The following is a 16,415-nucleotide window of genomic DNA, read 5'->3' as shown; positions in this document are numbered from 1 at the left end:
GAATTGTTCATTGGTTCTGCTGAGAGGCTGCCTAAATACACACTTCCTTCTAGAAGTCACATCAGAGAGTACTTGTTATGTACCCAACAGTTTGGAGGAACTGAATACATACCCCCCAAGACAGGCCTTTTTTGGCATTAAAAGTGAAGTATCTAACCCCAAGCTTGTGGGGTTTTTTTTGTTTGTTTGGTCTTTTTAGGCCCGCACCTGCAGCATATGGAGGTTCCCAGGCTAAGGGTCAAATCAGAGCTGTAGCTGCTGGCCTACACCACAGCCACAGCAACGCAGATTCCAAGCCCTGTCTGCAACCTACACCACAGCTCAAGGCAACACCAGATCCTTAACCCACTGAGCAAGGCCAGGAATCAAACCTTCATCCTCATGGATACTAGTCAGATTCGTTTCTGCTGAGTCAAGATGGGGAACTCCATGGGCTTTGTGAGAATAGATATGTTGCCGAAGACAGCGCACTGTCACCAGAGACTTGAAAAACTCAGTAGGACAAAGTTGCCCTCAATTTTATTACAGGTTTTCAAGGGCTAAAGACCAGACATTTAAACATGAGTGTAATATGGTTTTGTGTGTGTGTGTGCACACAAGCAACAAAAGCAGATGTGAGGATTATGAGCCATGTCCCACATCTGACTTTTCCCATCATGTTGACGATACTCCCAACTATTATAACTTGGTTCATCTACACCAGAGAGGCCAAGAAAAAGGAAAGAAAGACCTAAGGACACTGAAACCTAGCCAGCTTATAAGTTTTAGCACTTAGTCCTTTTCGGCTACTGTCATAGAATACCATAGACTGAGGCAAGAATGGGGAGCTTATAAATAATAGAAGTGGAAATGTATGTCTCACACTTCTAGAGGCTAGAAGTCCAAAATAAAGGCCCTGGCATATTCAGCATCCAGTGAGAATTTCCTCCCCGGTTCCTGGTTCACAGATGGCCACCTTCTCACAGTGCCCTCACATGAGCTCTCTTCTAAAGGGCACTAATTCCATTCTTGGGGGACCCACCCTCATGACCTAATCACCTCCCAAAGGCCCCGCCTCCTAGCACTATCGCACTGGAGGGCAGGATTTCACCATACGAATTTGGGGAGAACACAAACATTCAGTCTATGGCAAGTACCGAGAATTAAGAAGATGCATACATTCAAAGGGCACATTTCTACAAACTCCATCTTTTTCTAAGTTGGCAGATGGGTTAGGAATTTCTTGTCCTTTTCTTTTGCAGTTCATCTTTAGCATTTGGGTTGGGGACAATGGCAATACATTACACAATTATGCCATTGGGGACAATGGCAGTTATAATTATATTCCACATACACAGACCAAGTGATGACTGCAGAATTATACTTGGTAAGAGGAGGAATCCATTCTTGGATGAAAAATCTGGATCAAAGAGTGGATAATGGTAGACGATTGGGAGCTGGCTTCACATGTATTTCCTTATTACATATGTGAGCAGGTATACACATATATGTGCAGCAATTAACACCAATATTATATATGTGTGTATAAAGATATGTATTCATGTGTACATATAAACATGGGGTTGCTATGTATATATTTCTATGCATAAGGGTGTATATATGTGAACACACATACATATGCAGGCATTGAGCAATTTGTGTGTGTAAACAGTATATGTGTGTGTTCTTGTGAAGTTTCATCCCTCACAAAAGAATTTGTCTCCTGAGCCCTGTCTATAGCTGACATACGGCCTTGTTTTAGGAAACGTGTTTTCCATTTATAGAGTTTATTATCCCCCGGTTGTTCTCTTCCTCCAGTAATGTTGAACCTACATCTTCTTCCCCCTTCCCACCAGATCACCTGCCCCTACTGGGAAAAGGCAAGTATTTCCCACTCTTGCAGGATCATGACTCACCCCATCTCACCCTGTGGACAGTCCAGGGCAACCCACCCCTGTCTTAAATGACTGTCTCTATCCATCCCAACTCCTTCCTCCCCAGGGCCTTTTTCTGCCCTAGTAGAGCAGAGATTTTGGTGGGAAGGCTCATCCAGGCAGCTACTATGGCACATGTGTCATCCAGATTGAGTAACGCCTTGTACTCAAGTACCCCCTGTAGCCGGAATCAAGTCTTATCCCATTCGTTCTTGGTGAAAGTTTTGTCTCCCTATGTTACAGAGTCTCTTAAGACAGTGTGGATTTAAGCTCTGACGTTTACATAAATACAACCCCTCTGCCCTTGAGAACATGTGGGAAACTCTCCATCCGCTAAAGGGCTTGGGTCACTATATGTGCCCACACGCCTGAACCTGATGCCCTATGTGCCATGCCCTGGTTCTCTGTCTCCCTTTAGCCTGGGGGATCCCTCCTGAGCACAGAGTATAAGGTCTTCCCCAAAGCCCAGCCTCTTGAGAGGCAAAGGGAAGGATGTATCTCCCTGCCCATAGCACTCCCACGCCACTCCCAGCCATGCCATGAGCACAGCCAGCAGGGTGCCAGGCTTCACCCTAGTCAAGCCTTAGGCAGTCTGTCTTTAAAACACCTCCACCATTCCATATGCACTCCTGCCCCCTCCCTCTAGGGCCCCTGTTCATACCCCCAGTTGCCTAGTCTTGGCCCAGAGGCACTCCTCATGCCCCACAGAGCCCCACAATCTCGAAATCCCCTTAAACCTTCTCCATCCTCATCAAAAACACATCTATCTTCTCTGTCCTTTGTCCCCAGAGGTGATGGAGATGATGTGTCACTCCATCAATTTATTTATTTGGCTTTTTAGGGCTGCACCCAAGGCATATGGAGGTTACCAGGCTGGGGTCTAATCAGAGCTATAGCTGCCAGCCTACACCACAGCCACAGCAACGCCAGATCCAAGCTGCATCTGCGACCTACACCACAGCTCACAGCAACGCTGGATCCTCAACCCACTGAGCGAGGCCAGGGATCAATTCCAAAACCTAGTTGGTTCCTAGTTGGATTTGTTTCTGCTGCACCACAATGGAAACTCCAACTCCATTAATTTAATTACCACCCAATGCACCTGCCAGCTAACAGGTTATCCCTTATCAAGAAGAACGTCAATGGAGTTCCCACTGTGGCTCGGTGGCTTGCAAATTAGTATCCATGAGGACGCAGGTTCGATCCTTGGCCTCACTCAGTGGGTTAAGGATCTGGCATTGCAATGAGCTGCAGTGTAGTTTACAGATGCTATTCAGATCTGGCATTGCTGTGGCTAAGGCATAGGCTGGCAGCTGCAGCTCCAATTCCACCCCAGCTTGGAAACTTTCCTATGCCATAGGTATGGCCCTAAAAAAGGCAAAAAAAAAAAAGTCAACAGAAGGTAAAACTAGAGGCGGGATTCTAAGAACTCAAGCTAGGCTAACAAGGAGTCTCTTGGGGGAGGAGTAAGATTTGGTCCTCTCATGCCATCCCATGTCAAGAGTCATCAGCTCCATGCAAAGAGCAAAGAGGAGGAACAGAAGACCAGGGAAAAGCACTTCCCTGAAAAGACCAGGTTAAGGTCCCAGTCCTCACCCCCCACCCTGACCTCTCCCACAACCACACATGGAGCATCTGTTGGCTCCCACGTGGAGGGTGGGCTTCCTCGCCCTGCGGTAGGGGAGGCCAGCAGACAAATGGCACTCCAGGGTCAGGGGAGCGTCCGTCTGCTTCCCCAAGGGCACCAGCGAAGGGCGGGAATACAGGGAGCTCAAAGGCCAAGTAATCAGAAACACTTTTGGCAGGAATACAAGGGCCATCAAGAAGCTAATTCAGATCCCGCTTGGCTGACTCGGGTCTGGAAGGAATAGAGAAAGAACAAGAGAATTATGTAGCGAATTGTCAGAAGGCAGGAAAGACCCAAGCCCTTGGTCTTAATCATGTTCCATGTGAAGAAGTTCTGGCATTGATGCATGTATGAAACCTGCCAAAACTTGAGTAATGGGAACAAACAGCGGGGGGGGGGGCGGTGCTGAGAGTGACTGGTGGGGAGGGGAAATCAGGCTGTGTCTAGGTGGTGCCAAACATCTGGGTAAACTGTCAAATGCTGAAGCCAGCATCGAACCACTCTGTCCTATAGAATAGCAAACAAGCAAACACCGAATTTGAAATTGTCTGGGTCATGTCATTGTAATTTGGCTTTGTTTTATTTTGCAGTGTTTATGCAGATGTTTGAAAGTTCCTTGAGGGCATAACCAAGATTTATTTATTTTCAGGTATCTCTACCTTCCAGCACTTAGTTCATGTCTTCCTCTACATGTTTGAGAAACGGACAGAGGGAAGGGAGAAGGCGGAAGCCAGGTACAGATTAACCCCAAATCCTTCATGACAGGCAGACAGCATACTTCCTTGCCCAAACTGGGACACTTTTGAGAGTCAGTAGGGTTGCTAACACTGGTCCAGGCCATTCAGTCACCGTACTTAATGGTCAGATGGATATGGAAGACGAGGCATTAGGAAGAAAGTGCCCTTGTTGTTTTCCAAACCCTATAAGCTAGACAAGCTTGAAGTGCACGAGACATAGGAAGAAGGTGAAGGCAGCTGGAGCAGAGAGAGAGGAGAGCGGGAAAATGAGGCAGGACTTGGACTTCATTCCAGGTGTGATGAGGTGTCACGGATGGTAGGGGGCTGGAGAGTTTGCCTGGGTGAGTGACCAGATGTGATTAATGTTTTAAAACAGCTGTCTGGCTGCAGGAGGGAGAATGAATTATAGGGGGAAGCATAGCATTGGCCCATTGTGGTTTTCCAAGGACAAGAGGATGGTGGCTTGTGCTGGGGGTGGTAGGTGCAGAAGAGGCAGAAAGAAGGAGACGGTTCCAGGATGACTGGTCTACTCTGAGTTGCCGATGCCATGGACGTGGAAGTTAAGAGAGGCATCAGGAACAACCCTGAGATTTAGAGGCTGAGCCACCAGCTAGGTAGATGGTGATGTCCTCTGTCTACCTAGGGAAGTCAAGGGAGGTCAGTAGTCTTGCAAGGACTTCACTGACCCCCATCTAAAAACAAGTTACCCAAAAATCCTCAGCTGCTCCCCTGGGTCTCCCCCTTGTCTATCTCCCTGTGGCTCTTGCCAACATCTGGACTTGTTGTGCGTATAGGCTTCTCAGGTTAAAGACAATCTCCCCCATGAGATGGTTGGCCCGTTGAGAGCTGATTTGCCAAGCACTTAAAATGTACTCAATCAAAATCTGATGAAAGGAACACCAAGATAAGTTTTATTTTATGCTAATCTTGAGCTCTAGTCCATGTTCTGGGACCAGTGGGCGGCGGAATCTTGGTCAAACCATTGGGCCTCACTGGTTTTTGATTCATCCCTACAAGGACAGTTTGCATGAGATGCTTCCCAAGGTCTCTTTCAGCTCAAACATTTGGGGACCATGATTATGTTTCTTGATGCTCCCAGGTAAGCTAGAATCAGCAAAGCCAGAAAGCAGTATCCAAAGCCTTCTGAACTGGAGAAATATTTCGACCTAGAGCTTAGGAGGGAGGTCTTCCCCAGTGCCCAAGCCCTCACACCAGTAAGTGGAGAGATATCTTTTGTTAATGGCCGCACCGATGGCATATGGAAGTTCCCAGGCCAGGGACGGAATCCAAGCAGCAGCTGTAAACTACACTGTAGCTGCTGCAATGCCAGATCCCTGAACCCACCGCCCAGGGCCAGGAATCAAACCCACACCTCTGCAGGGACCTGAAGCTGCTCCAGTCAGATTCTTAACCCAGGCACCACAGTGATCAGTGCCCTGCTTTCTTTTCCTTCATGTCTGTTTCCATTATTCAAAGTTTTGTGTGTGCTTCACATGCAATAAACCAGATCATCTTTGCACGAAAAAATGACTAAGGCTGCTATCCTCTGATGACACAAAGCATGATTTTCTTTTCTCCTCTCCTCCTTCCTTTTTCCAGCCCCATGTCCAAGCAGGAACTCTGGAATGAGCCCCAGGAAGAATGCTGCTCTGCCAACAGCTCCGTAATCTCTGGGTCTCCCCAATTCCATGTTTGGCATTCCCAAACCCAACAGCTTCCCCTGACCTCCTCTTTCTTCTTGCTAATAGAAAAGAGTGCCTGGGTAAAAGAAACTGACAGGTAACCCCAAACTCCATGTTAGTCATAAGTTAAAACTTCCTAAGCTACTAACAAGAACCAGAACTCATCCTAGGAATATTTCAAAACCTCTGCACTTAGACAAGATTGGTATCAAGTTGCAACCCTTTCCACTGCCACCTCCTACAATCATGCCTCATGCCAATAGCTAGCCCAGGCCCAAAGGAAAGCTCCAGAACACCAGGCCAGAGGCCATAGTCCTGAGCTCAATTATCATAGCCCCAGATGTACTGCTAGTGGTACCTCTCTGCCTGTTTCTCCAAACCTTGGATCCCAAGCCCTGGCCCACATCCACCTTCTGTTCCACCTTTCTGATTATTCCGGACTTTGGGCCACCAGTCTCTGGCCATACTCTGCTCATGCCCCATGCCTGACATGGGCCCTCATCCACTGGACAAATATTGACATTGGTGCCCTGTGGAATCTAAGAAACCAAGTCATCATGGGTCTACCAGCTCCCCTGTTTTGCATTTCCTCCACCATCCCAACTTGCAGCTTACATTCTGTTTCAGGTCCTCTATGGACCTTAGGCTAGAGCCTCCTCTTAGAGAACTTCTTTTTTTTTTTTTTTTTTTTTTTTTTTTTTTTTTTTTTTTGTCTTTTTGTTGTTGTTGTTGTTGCTATTTCTTGGGCCGCTCCTGCGGCGTATGGAGGTTCCCAGGCTAGGGGTTGAATCGGAGCTGTAGCCTCTGGCCTACGCCAGAGCCACAGCAACGCGGGATCCGAGCCGCGTCTGCAACCTACACCACAGCTCACGGCAACGCCGGATCGTCAACCCACTGAGCAAGGGCAGGGACCGAACCTGCAACCTCATGGTTCCTAGTCGGACTCGTTAACCACTGCGCCACGACGGGAACTCCTCCTCTTAGGGAACTCCTGGTCCAAGCTTCCATTGGGAGCTTGGTGAGCAGCCCCATTGGTGACTGTTTTCTCTGCTACATTCTCTTGTTTATCCTGCTGATTCCAAATCTTTTGTTATAGAGAGGTATGGCCAGGACCTCCAAATTCTCTTTCCTCAACCTTTGTCCAATTTAAAGAAAAATTAACATATCCAGTAGCAACTGCAGACTGCAAAGATATGCCTTCCAGGTCTGATCTGATCCACCGTCAATTCATTGCCATATCTGTAACAGGGCCTGGTTATGTCTGTCCATAATAACAGATAACTGCCCTTGTCCCTCTACAGTTATTCAGTTATTCTCTGTAACTGTGAGCCTGGTTAAGTAGAAGTCTGATCATATCACATCTGTGCTCAAAATCCTGCAATTTCCCTCCTCTTCATTTCAAGGTAAAAGCCTAAATCTTCACAATAGTCTAGAAGTCCCTTCAAAATCAGAGCTGTAGTCAACGGTTTCTGAAACATACCAAGGCACACTCCTGTCCCAGGGCCTTTGCACTTGTTATTCTTTGGCTTGAAGTAGTTTTCTATGGATAGCATGGCTCATTCACTGCTTCTGCTGTTTCAAATCTTTTCTCAAATGGCATAGGCAGGTCATCTCATTTACAATGTCACCCACCACCTAGTTATTCAACCCCCCTTGTCTTGCTTTTATTTTTCTAAATCACATTCTATTATACCATGTAATTCACTTACTTAGTATGTCATCCTTTATTTCTTTCTCTTCCACTAGAATGTAAACTCCCAGAGAGAGGGAATTTTTGTCTGTCTTGTTCAGTGATGAATCATCAGGGCCCAGAAGAGTGCCTGACACATAATGTTACTGAATAGATTAACCCATTAATTAATAAGAAGTTCATCAGTAGTTAAGATTCTCAGCTCTAGTCTTACTGCTAGGTTTGAAGCTCTGATTTTCTGCTTCTACTGGCTGTGTGACTTCAAGCAATAGTTTCTTAACTATTTTATACCTCAGTTTATCCATCTGCAAAAACGAAAAAAAAATGCTAGTACTTTGCAGGATTGCCAATGAGAAAGTTCATGAAGGATGCTTAGCACAGCGCCTGGAATACAGAAAGAATGCTGTGGATGGTATTTATTATCCTCAATTCTGGTGGGTGAATTAGACTTTTGGAAATAATCAAAAAGCTACCTGGACTGAAGCCTGGTAAATAAAGTAATAGTGTCTCAGCTCAAGCAAGATGGGAAGATAATTCAATATGAGCAGTTCTCTTTTGTGATTAATAAACCAGCTCCATAAAACAATTTTGGAGGAGGGGGGGAGCCATTCATGTTTTCAGCAGTGGTACTCCCAGTGTGGCCACTTGGAAAGACAAGACCCACTTGGCTGCATCACTTGTGACATATTTGCTAGTCCCGTGGGGTCCCCATAGTGGAAACAGAAACAGTAGAAACGGAGGCCCTTAGAGACTCTCTGCTGCCCCTCCTGCTTCACCCACTCTCTTTATGTTGCTTTTCTGCTAAGGAGATGCCAACTGCTCTCCAAGTATGTGGGCCAGGAACCTCTGGGGAGAGAGTGCCCAAGAGGCTTTATGAAGAGGGTGTCACCGAAAGTGATACCCTGAACCAGACCAGCAGAAACCTGAGTGTTGAGAAGGTCTAGAAATCCAATCTGGGGAAGAGCCATCAGAGCCAGGACAGCTCATTTGCAGAAGAGACTTTCTGGGGCCCTGAGGAGGGGGAGGAAGAACAGAGTCATCCCCAAATGCCTGATCACCTGGTCACTTTACAGCTCTGGGGCCTTCCTCCCCTCTCAATTCAGGCACCACAGGGAGGGGGTGAGGATATAGGGGAGCCCAGAGAAACACAGTGGCCCTTCCATCCCAGAGGTGCCCTCTGTCCCTCTCCAGGGCTAAATATATGCTTCAAATTGTATTCAAGACTCAGGGAGGGACCTTAGGGACCATCCCTCCTCTGTTGACAGAGGAAAGAGCCAAAGAACTCAGAGAGAAGGGGGTAGAGGAGGCTGACACAGTTGGTGCCCCATCTGTACCCCTCCAGCCCACGCCCAAGGTCACCTGCAGTCTCCCACCAAGTAAAGCCTTCCTGCATCTTCCTGTTGAAGCATGACCTCCTGGCCTCAGGAACATACACAGCCAGCGGGCAGAGCAGGCCAGGTATGCCAGGAGGTTAATACTGTTAATAGCTAGAGTCGCCTCTGCCTATCAGGGGTGTAATTTCAAGGTGTGCCACACAGTCTCTTAGAGGGACTTTTTCTCCTCCAGTTCAGGCCCCACCTGTTAAAATAATGGGGGAAATACTTTCATATGCAAACAAGAAGTGCTGAGCTTGAAGGTTCTAAACACTTTTGTTCCCCCCGATGCCTTTGGCAGCCTGGTGAAGCCCACGAACCTCTCCTCAGAACACTTATTTTCTTTTTGGCCAGGCCATGGCCTGTAGAAGTTCCTGGGCCAGGGATCGAACCTGAGGCACAGCCGTGATCAACACTGGATCCTTAACCCACTGAGCCACAAGGGAACTCCCGGGATAGCTATTTTTAATGCACAACGTAAAATGTATAGGATTATAAAGGACACTAAAAGTGTTCAAAGACAATTATCAAAATCATTTTAAATAACTGTAGGATATCATAATATGCTGATGTCTTTATTTTAGCACAACAAATAAAGATATAAAGGAGAATCTCATAATTAACATAATTGAAAGTAGTGATGCAGAAAAGAAACTCATGGACTTGGAGAACAGACTTGTGGTTGCCAAGGGGGAGGGGGAGGGAGTGGGATAGATGGGGAGCTTGGGGTTAAGAGATGCAGACTATTGCTTTTGGAATGGATTAGCAATGAGATCCTGCTGTGCAGCACTGGGAACTATGTCTAGTTACTTATGATGGAGCCTGATAATGTGAGAAAATAGAATGTGCACATGTATGTGTAACTGGGTCACCATGCTATACAGTAGAAAAAAAATGTATTGGGGAAATAATTTTTAAAAATTAATGATAAAAAAAGAAAGTAGTGATGAACTACTTATTTGATAAAGAATAGTTTCTGCAATGGCTGTGATGTGATGTGAAAATATGTGTGGTTTCTATCGTTAACTGGCGACACGACTGTGGTCTTGCCTACATTCATAATTAAAGGAAAAGGTAACGTTCAGCTAAAAGTTGGAGAATACAGATGTAATTATTTCCCATCAAAATTAGAGATTTTTGGGAGTTCCTGTCATGGTGCAGTGGAAACAAACCCGACTAGGAACCATGAGGTTGCAGGTTCAGTCCCCGGCCCCAGTCAGTGGGTTAAGGATCCAGCGTTGCCATGCGCTGTGGTATAGGTTGCAGATGCAGCCCAGATCTGGCATTGCTGTGGCTGTGACATAGGCTGGCAGCTGTAGCTCCGATTAGACCCCAGTCTGGGAACCTCCATATGCCACGGGTGCAGCCCTAAAAGGACAAATGACAAAAAAAAAAAAATTAGAGATTTTCCATCCAAGTTCACAGACCCCCCTGAATTGTCTACATGGACCCTCTGGGGGTCTATGAACACCGGACAGGTTAGGGACCCTGTGCCAGAATGTCTATGTGAGACTTGCTAACTGGTGACTCAAAACAGGTTCAGTGGCCCCTGGAATTTCCATTCTCTTTGTGAACAATTCAGTCTTAAAGCCACTAGCTGGGGCAGAGCAAAGTCGTCCTGCAGCGGGGATGGAGGAAGCCTCAGTGGCTCAGATGGAGCTATCAGGGTTCAAACAGAGTGAAGAGGGTGGCCCTATCGAGGCGGGATGGCAGCAGATATGGGAGAGTGGTTATATACAAGGGCATTGATCAAATCAATAGGTATATTACTAACGAAAGCAAGGTTTCTCATTGTTGGGAAAAACAGTTCCAGAGAAGGGAAAAGCTAGAATGAGCCCTGGTGCAGGGTTATAACTGGAGACATCTATGTGAATTCCTGGTTTCAATAGACAGAGAAATATGTACACCTCCACTCTAGCTCTGACCATTGCAAAAGCCTGGGGGCAGCAATACCCAAATAACAGTGAGCACACCTAGCACTCAGATCTTGGCTTCTAAATACTGTTTTCATTAAAAAAGACCAGGGCTCCTTGGAGAGACAGCTGACTCCAGGACTGGGGCACAGAAAGTACAAATGAACAGAGAGGATCTTCTTAGTCCAGCAAGCATTCAAAGAATGATAGGGTTCACATGAAAGGAATACAGAAGACGGCTTGAAGGTAATTCCAGTGGCGAAAACAGGGACAATCTGAGCATCCAAATAAATAAGAATTAAAATTCATTCGCTATAATGGGGAACCTTGAGTCTGTACAGATGTAAATGGATGAAGCAATTGAACATGTGATAAGGAATGAGATGTTTATACAGTTTCAAAACACCTCCCCACAAAATACATATCAATTACACAGGGAAAAAGAGTAACTTTACAGTGGGAAAACCTAGAAGACACCAACTTAATCAAGTAATCAAAGGTAACACCAGTAAGAGCATAAAGAGGCATCTGTGCCACTTGGTAAGATGAAGTGAAAAGCGCATAAGCTAACTGCCAAAGGTACTCCTGCCAAAAAGGCCTAATCTGAATATAATCATGAGGAAACATCAGACATCTAAATTGAGAGATGGGCTACCAAACACTGGCCAGGGAATCCCTAAGTGTCGGTGATGAAAATTCAAGGTGTGTTCCAGACTGCAGGAGGCCTAAGAGACAGGCCAAACAAATGCAGCCTGTGATTCTGAACCCTAATTAGGACCACTGGCAAACTTGAACGGGGTGTGAGGCTAACATGACAGCAGGGTATCAGTATTAGCTTCCCAATTTTGATGGTTGAATTGTGGTTACGCAGGAAAACAGATTTTGTAGGACACAGCCTCTAAAATATCCCAAATGATAGGATACATGCTGGAAATTTCCCCTTAAAAGGTTCAGAGGAGGGAGTTCCCATCATGGCTCAGTGGTTAATGAATCCGAGTAGGAACCATGAGGTTGTGGGTTTGATCCCTGGCCTTGCTCAGTGTGTAAAGGATCCAGCGTTGTCGTGAGCTGTGGTGTAGGTCACAGACATGGCTGTGATCTGGCGTTACTGTGGCTCTGGTGTAGGCCAAAGGCTACAGCTCCAATTAGACCCCTAGCCTGGGAACCTCCATAGGCCATGGGTGTGGCCCCAGAAAAGACAATAACAAAAAAAAAAAAGGTTCAGAGGAAAAATGTTCTCTGTACTGTCCTTCCAACTGTTTTTGAAAGTCTGGCACTGTTTCAAAATATAAAAAGAGATGGGAAGGCTGATTCTGTGACCTCTAGTCTATCATGAACCTTCGGCCAATACATAAGAAATAAAAATAAATGAAGTGGAGTTCCTACTGTGGCTCAGCAGGTCAAGAACCCAACAAGTGTCTGTGGGGATGTGGGTTTGAACCCTGGCCTCGCTCAGTGGGTCAGGGATTTGCCACAAGTTGTGGTGTAGGTCACAGATGAGACTCAGATCTAGTGTGGCTGTGGTGTGGGCTGGCAGCTGCAGCTCTGATTGGACCCCTAGCCTGGGAACTTCCACATGCTGCAGATGTGGCTGTAAAAGAAAGAAAAGAAAAAAAAAACATAATCAAAGTGAGACTGAGGAGCACCAATTTCTTTGACTAGAGTTGTACCCTTTTATTTAGGGAATCCTGTTCATTTCAGTTGAGAGGCGGAGACATTCTGCTCCACCACCAAGTCTTAGAGAGTAGATCTAATGGCCTGGAAAAGAGATTCACTCTTGCCCTCCCCCACCCCACCCCCCAGCATGATGCTCAAGAAGCTGCGAAAACGCCCAGAGCCACCAAGCAGTTACAACAGAGCAAGACGGAGAAAGGTTTGAGCGCTGCCTGCCTTTCCAGAGTTGGCTGAGCAAAGAACACAAAACATCTCCCAGGAGCATCTGGCATCAGGGAGGACAGCTATACCTGAGCCACCTTGAAAGGCTCCAACCCCCAAAGTAAGGTGATGCCACAGCTGGAAGCTCAGGGGGAGTGAGGGGATGGGAAGTAGGGTGAGCAGAACCGCAGGGGCTCAACAGGAGGGTGAGCCTCCACGTCAGGCAACAAGACAGTGGGCAGTGAGACAGGGAGTGGCATCCCTTTAGGGAAAGGAGATCTCTTAAGGCTTACAAAAGCACTGAGAGAGAGCATGCGCCAGTATTTGAGTATTTAACACGCAGAGGGCATCAGCCCCAGAATACAAATGCATACATACCAGCCTAAAGCCACAAAGAACCAGCAGCAACACTGTTAAGTGGCAGAAGAGCAAAGAGACAACAAGAACGAGAAATCACAGGGCAAAGCACACTGTACCTGCCCCCTACAAGGGTCCAAGGCTGAATCAGACCTAGAAGTTCTGAATTGGAAGAAACCTTGAAATTTTGATTTGGCTCAGAGTATTTTAATACCAGAAAGCAAGACTCAAATATCTCAAAGTGGCCAGACATCTGTGGAATCTTCCAGGGATGGGAAAGGAAACGCCCGAAGAATTTGTTGGACAAGCAACAGTGACAGGAGTTCCCATTGTGGTACAGGGGAAACAAATCCAACTACAAACCATGAGGTTGCGGGTTCGGTCCCTGGCCTCACTCAGTGGGTTAAGGATCCAGCATTGCCATGAGCTGTGGTGTAGGTTGCAGATGCCACTCAGATCTGGCATTGCTATGGCTGGGGTGTGGGCCAGCAGCAGCAGCTCCAATTAGACCCCTAGCCTGGGAACCTCCATATGCCATGAGTGGGACCCTAAAAAGCATTAAAAAAAGAAAAGAAAAGAAACGGTGATGGGGAATAACATATGACTCTCTGCTTCTTTCCACGGAGTCCAACCCATTTGATCAGCTGGTTAGACATGCGTTATCCTGTTGAGTCCTCACCCTCATGACACCCTAGAAAGGTGGCCTTCTCTGAAAGCCTGACTGAAAGGGACCAAGTACAGGCACATGGGTACCAAGTCAGGGCACCCAGTGTGCTGGGCGTAGCTCTGCACCACCCCCTTCACACGTGAGTGACAAGCGAGTGGACAGCAGCAGGCAAGCCAGTAGGCAGGTAGCAGAAAGCAGTGGAGGACAATGAAAAGCACAGTTGCAGGGAATTTGTCTGGCTCTGCCGTGGCTTCCCAGGAAAACCGCAGCTACAGGGAGGATTAGCTATCAGGGATGGAGTGGTTCTTCCAGGGCAGACGCACTGGCAGAAAACACACTGTGAAAGCCCAGCAGAGAAAAGCCCACACCAGGGATATTCACAAACCGACAATTGTTTATTCTCTCATCACAGTGGTTCTTAATTTTGCTAAGATTCTAGAATCACCTGGAAGCCTTTGAAAATCCTGATTCCGGAGTTCCCTTCGTGGCTCAGCCATTAACGAACTCAACTAGGATCAATGAGGATTCGGGTTTGATCCCTGGCCTTGCTCAGTGGGTTAAGGATCCAGCATTGCCGTGAGCTGTGGCGTAGGTTGCAGACGTGGCTTGGATATGGTGTGGCTGTGGCTGTGGCATAGGCCAGTAGCTGTAGCTCTGATTCGACCCCTAGCATGGGAACTTCCATATGCTGCAGGTGCAGCCCTAAAAAGAAAAAAAAGGAAAGCCTGATTCCCTGGGCCCTAACCTCTGAGACTCTAGACAATGGAATTTTTCTTTTTCTTTTTTTTTTTTTTAAGCTCCCTGGGTGATTCTAACGTGCAGCCCAGGTTGAGAACCATGGCTTGATTGCAATAGATTTTATTGCTTCCGTTTGGGAGAAAAACAAAAGGAAAAAAAGTTATGTCTCAGTTACAAATGTCAACTCCAGAAAGGTTTGACTGAGCATGAACCTCAACCCTGAAAAGTAACTTGAACGAAATATAAACATACAAAGGAACATTCAGGCAGGGCTTCATCTGCTAGGGATCAGTGCAGAGACATAGAGAAAGTGATCCACCTTCCTGTGCTAGTGGTAGAATTTATTTTTTTATTTATTTAAAGGTGGTTTTCCTGCATTTGGAAGAGAAACTCATCAGTACACTTGCCTGGTCCTCTTTGCCAAAAAAACAAAAACAAAAAACAAAAACCACACACATTCACAGGAGCTGTACGATATTTAAGTGTGCAGGAAGTTATAAAAAAGAACAAAGCCACTAGACCCATCAGGTGACTAAAGTGGGGGAGTCTGTCTCATGTAAACTGTCTGGAACCAGCCAAGCCCCCCCACTGCAGCATTTCCATCCACTTACTGACATTAGCATTTCAATAAAAGCAGAAAACAAGCAGTTAGATGGGTCTTCCTTTGAAGATACTTTTATTTAATTCCAAAGTCACTTTCAACTTCCACCCTAGTATAATATTAATATTTCCCCACTGCTCACATTAATTAAAGGGTCTAGATTCCTCGGCTTGAGAGTCAATGTCCTTCACAATCTATTTCCAACCTAATTTTCAACCTTTACCTGCCTCTCCCCATCCCACGCGTGAACAAATCACCTTTCATAGCCAGTAAACCCACTCACTATCCCAAATTTGCTGAAGCCACCTTCTCTTTTCATCCATGTAGCTTTTATTAAAAAGTATTTAGGAGTTCCCATCGTGGCTCAGTGGTTAACGAATCCGACTAGGAATCATGAGGTTTTGAGTTCCATCCCTGGCCTTGCTCAGCAGGTTAAGGATCCGGCGTTGCCATGAGCTGTGGTGTATGTTGCAGACATGGTTCAGATCCCGAGTTGCTGTGGCTCTGGTGTAGGCCGGTGGCTACAGCTCCGATTAGACCCCTAGCCTGGGAACCTCCATATGCCATGGGTGCGGCCCTAGAAAAGACAAAAAAGACCAAAAAGAAAAAAGTATTTAAATATGCTCTTGCTTCAGTTTAAGATGAAATGCTCTTCTCTTCCGTAGGAAAAATAGTCGATAATTTTTTCTTCATTAAAAAGTATTTATTGGCTATTTTTTCCTACTGAAAAGAAGTTTCACCTTAAACAGAAGCAAGAATATATTTAAATCGCCATAGATACATATAATAGCCTTTGCTACTAATAAAAAAGATGATGCTGACCATATCATCAACCAGCATAGGGATAGACTTACCACACGAAAGGCTCCGATCCTTCACCCCTCTCAGCATCCTCGGCCTTTGCCATGGACTAGGCAGTTCTGCTGACCAAAAGGGGCATATATTTCCCCACTCCTTCATTCTCAGTTTGTGACTGGCTTTGAACATTGGGCAGACCTGATACAAGCCAAGACGTTAAAAGAAGCACTCACGTGCTTTTGCTGCTGCTCATCTGTGAGGGCCTGGAGAACATGCCAGGGCTAGCCTCTTGGAGGATGAGAAACATCTGGCCCAATGGCCCCTCCTCCCCACTGCCCCAGTCAACAGCCAATCTGCTGCCCCACTGGTAGGTGAGTGAACTCAGCTGCGACCCGAAGAACCTCCCAGCCGAGTCCATCCTAGATCGGTCGCCCCTTGAGACCA

At 46.4% G+C, this 16,415-nt stretch overlaps 1 long non-coding RNA gene across 1 annotated transcript in view; it reads right to left on the bottom strand.

Moving 5' to 3' along the window:
- The window catches only part of LOC102167058 (uncharacterized), a 214,061-nt gene extending 197,900 nt beyond the window's left edge, over positions 1–16,161 (bottom strand). Inside the window, exon 1 of the long non-coding RNA XR_014831187.1 lies at positions 16,028–16,161. This is a non-coding gene — a long non-coding RNA (uncharacterized LOC102167058). The remainder of the gene's footprint in view (positions 1–16,027) is intronic.
- Positions 16,162–16,415: the final 254 nt, after the last annotated feature.

Source organism: Sus scrofa, chromosome 16 (assembly GCF_054392235.1).
Source record: "Sus scrofa isolate SSC_HxYL_T2T_F1_AM1 chromosome 16, Sscrofa_HxYL_maternal_Yorkshire_Landrace_v2.0, whole genome shotgun sequence".
Classification (NCBI taxonomy): domain Eukaryota; kingdom Metazoa; phylum Chordata; class Mammalia; order Artiodactyla; family Suidae; genus Sus; species Sus scrofa.
The sequence above is the reverse complement of the archived record's forward strand: the minus strand, read 5'-3'. Positions and strand labels throughout refer to the sequence as shown.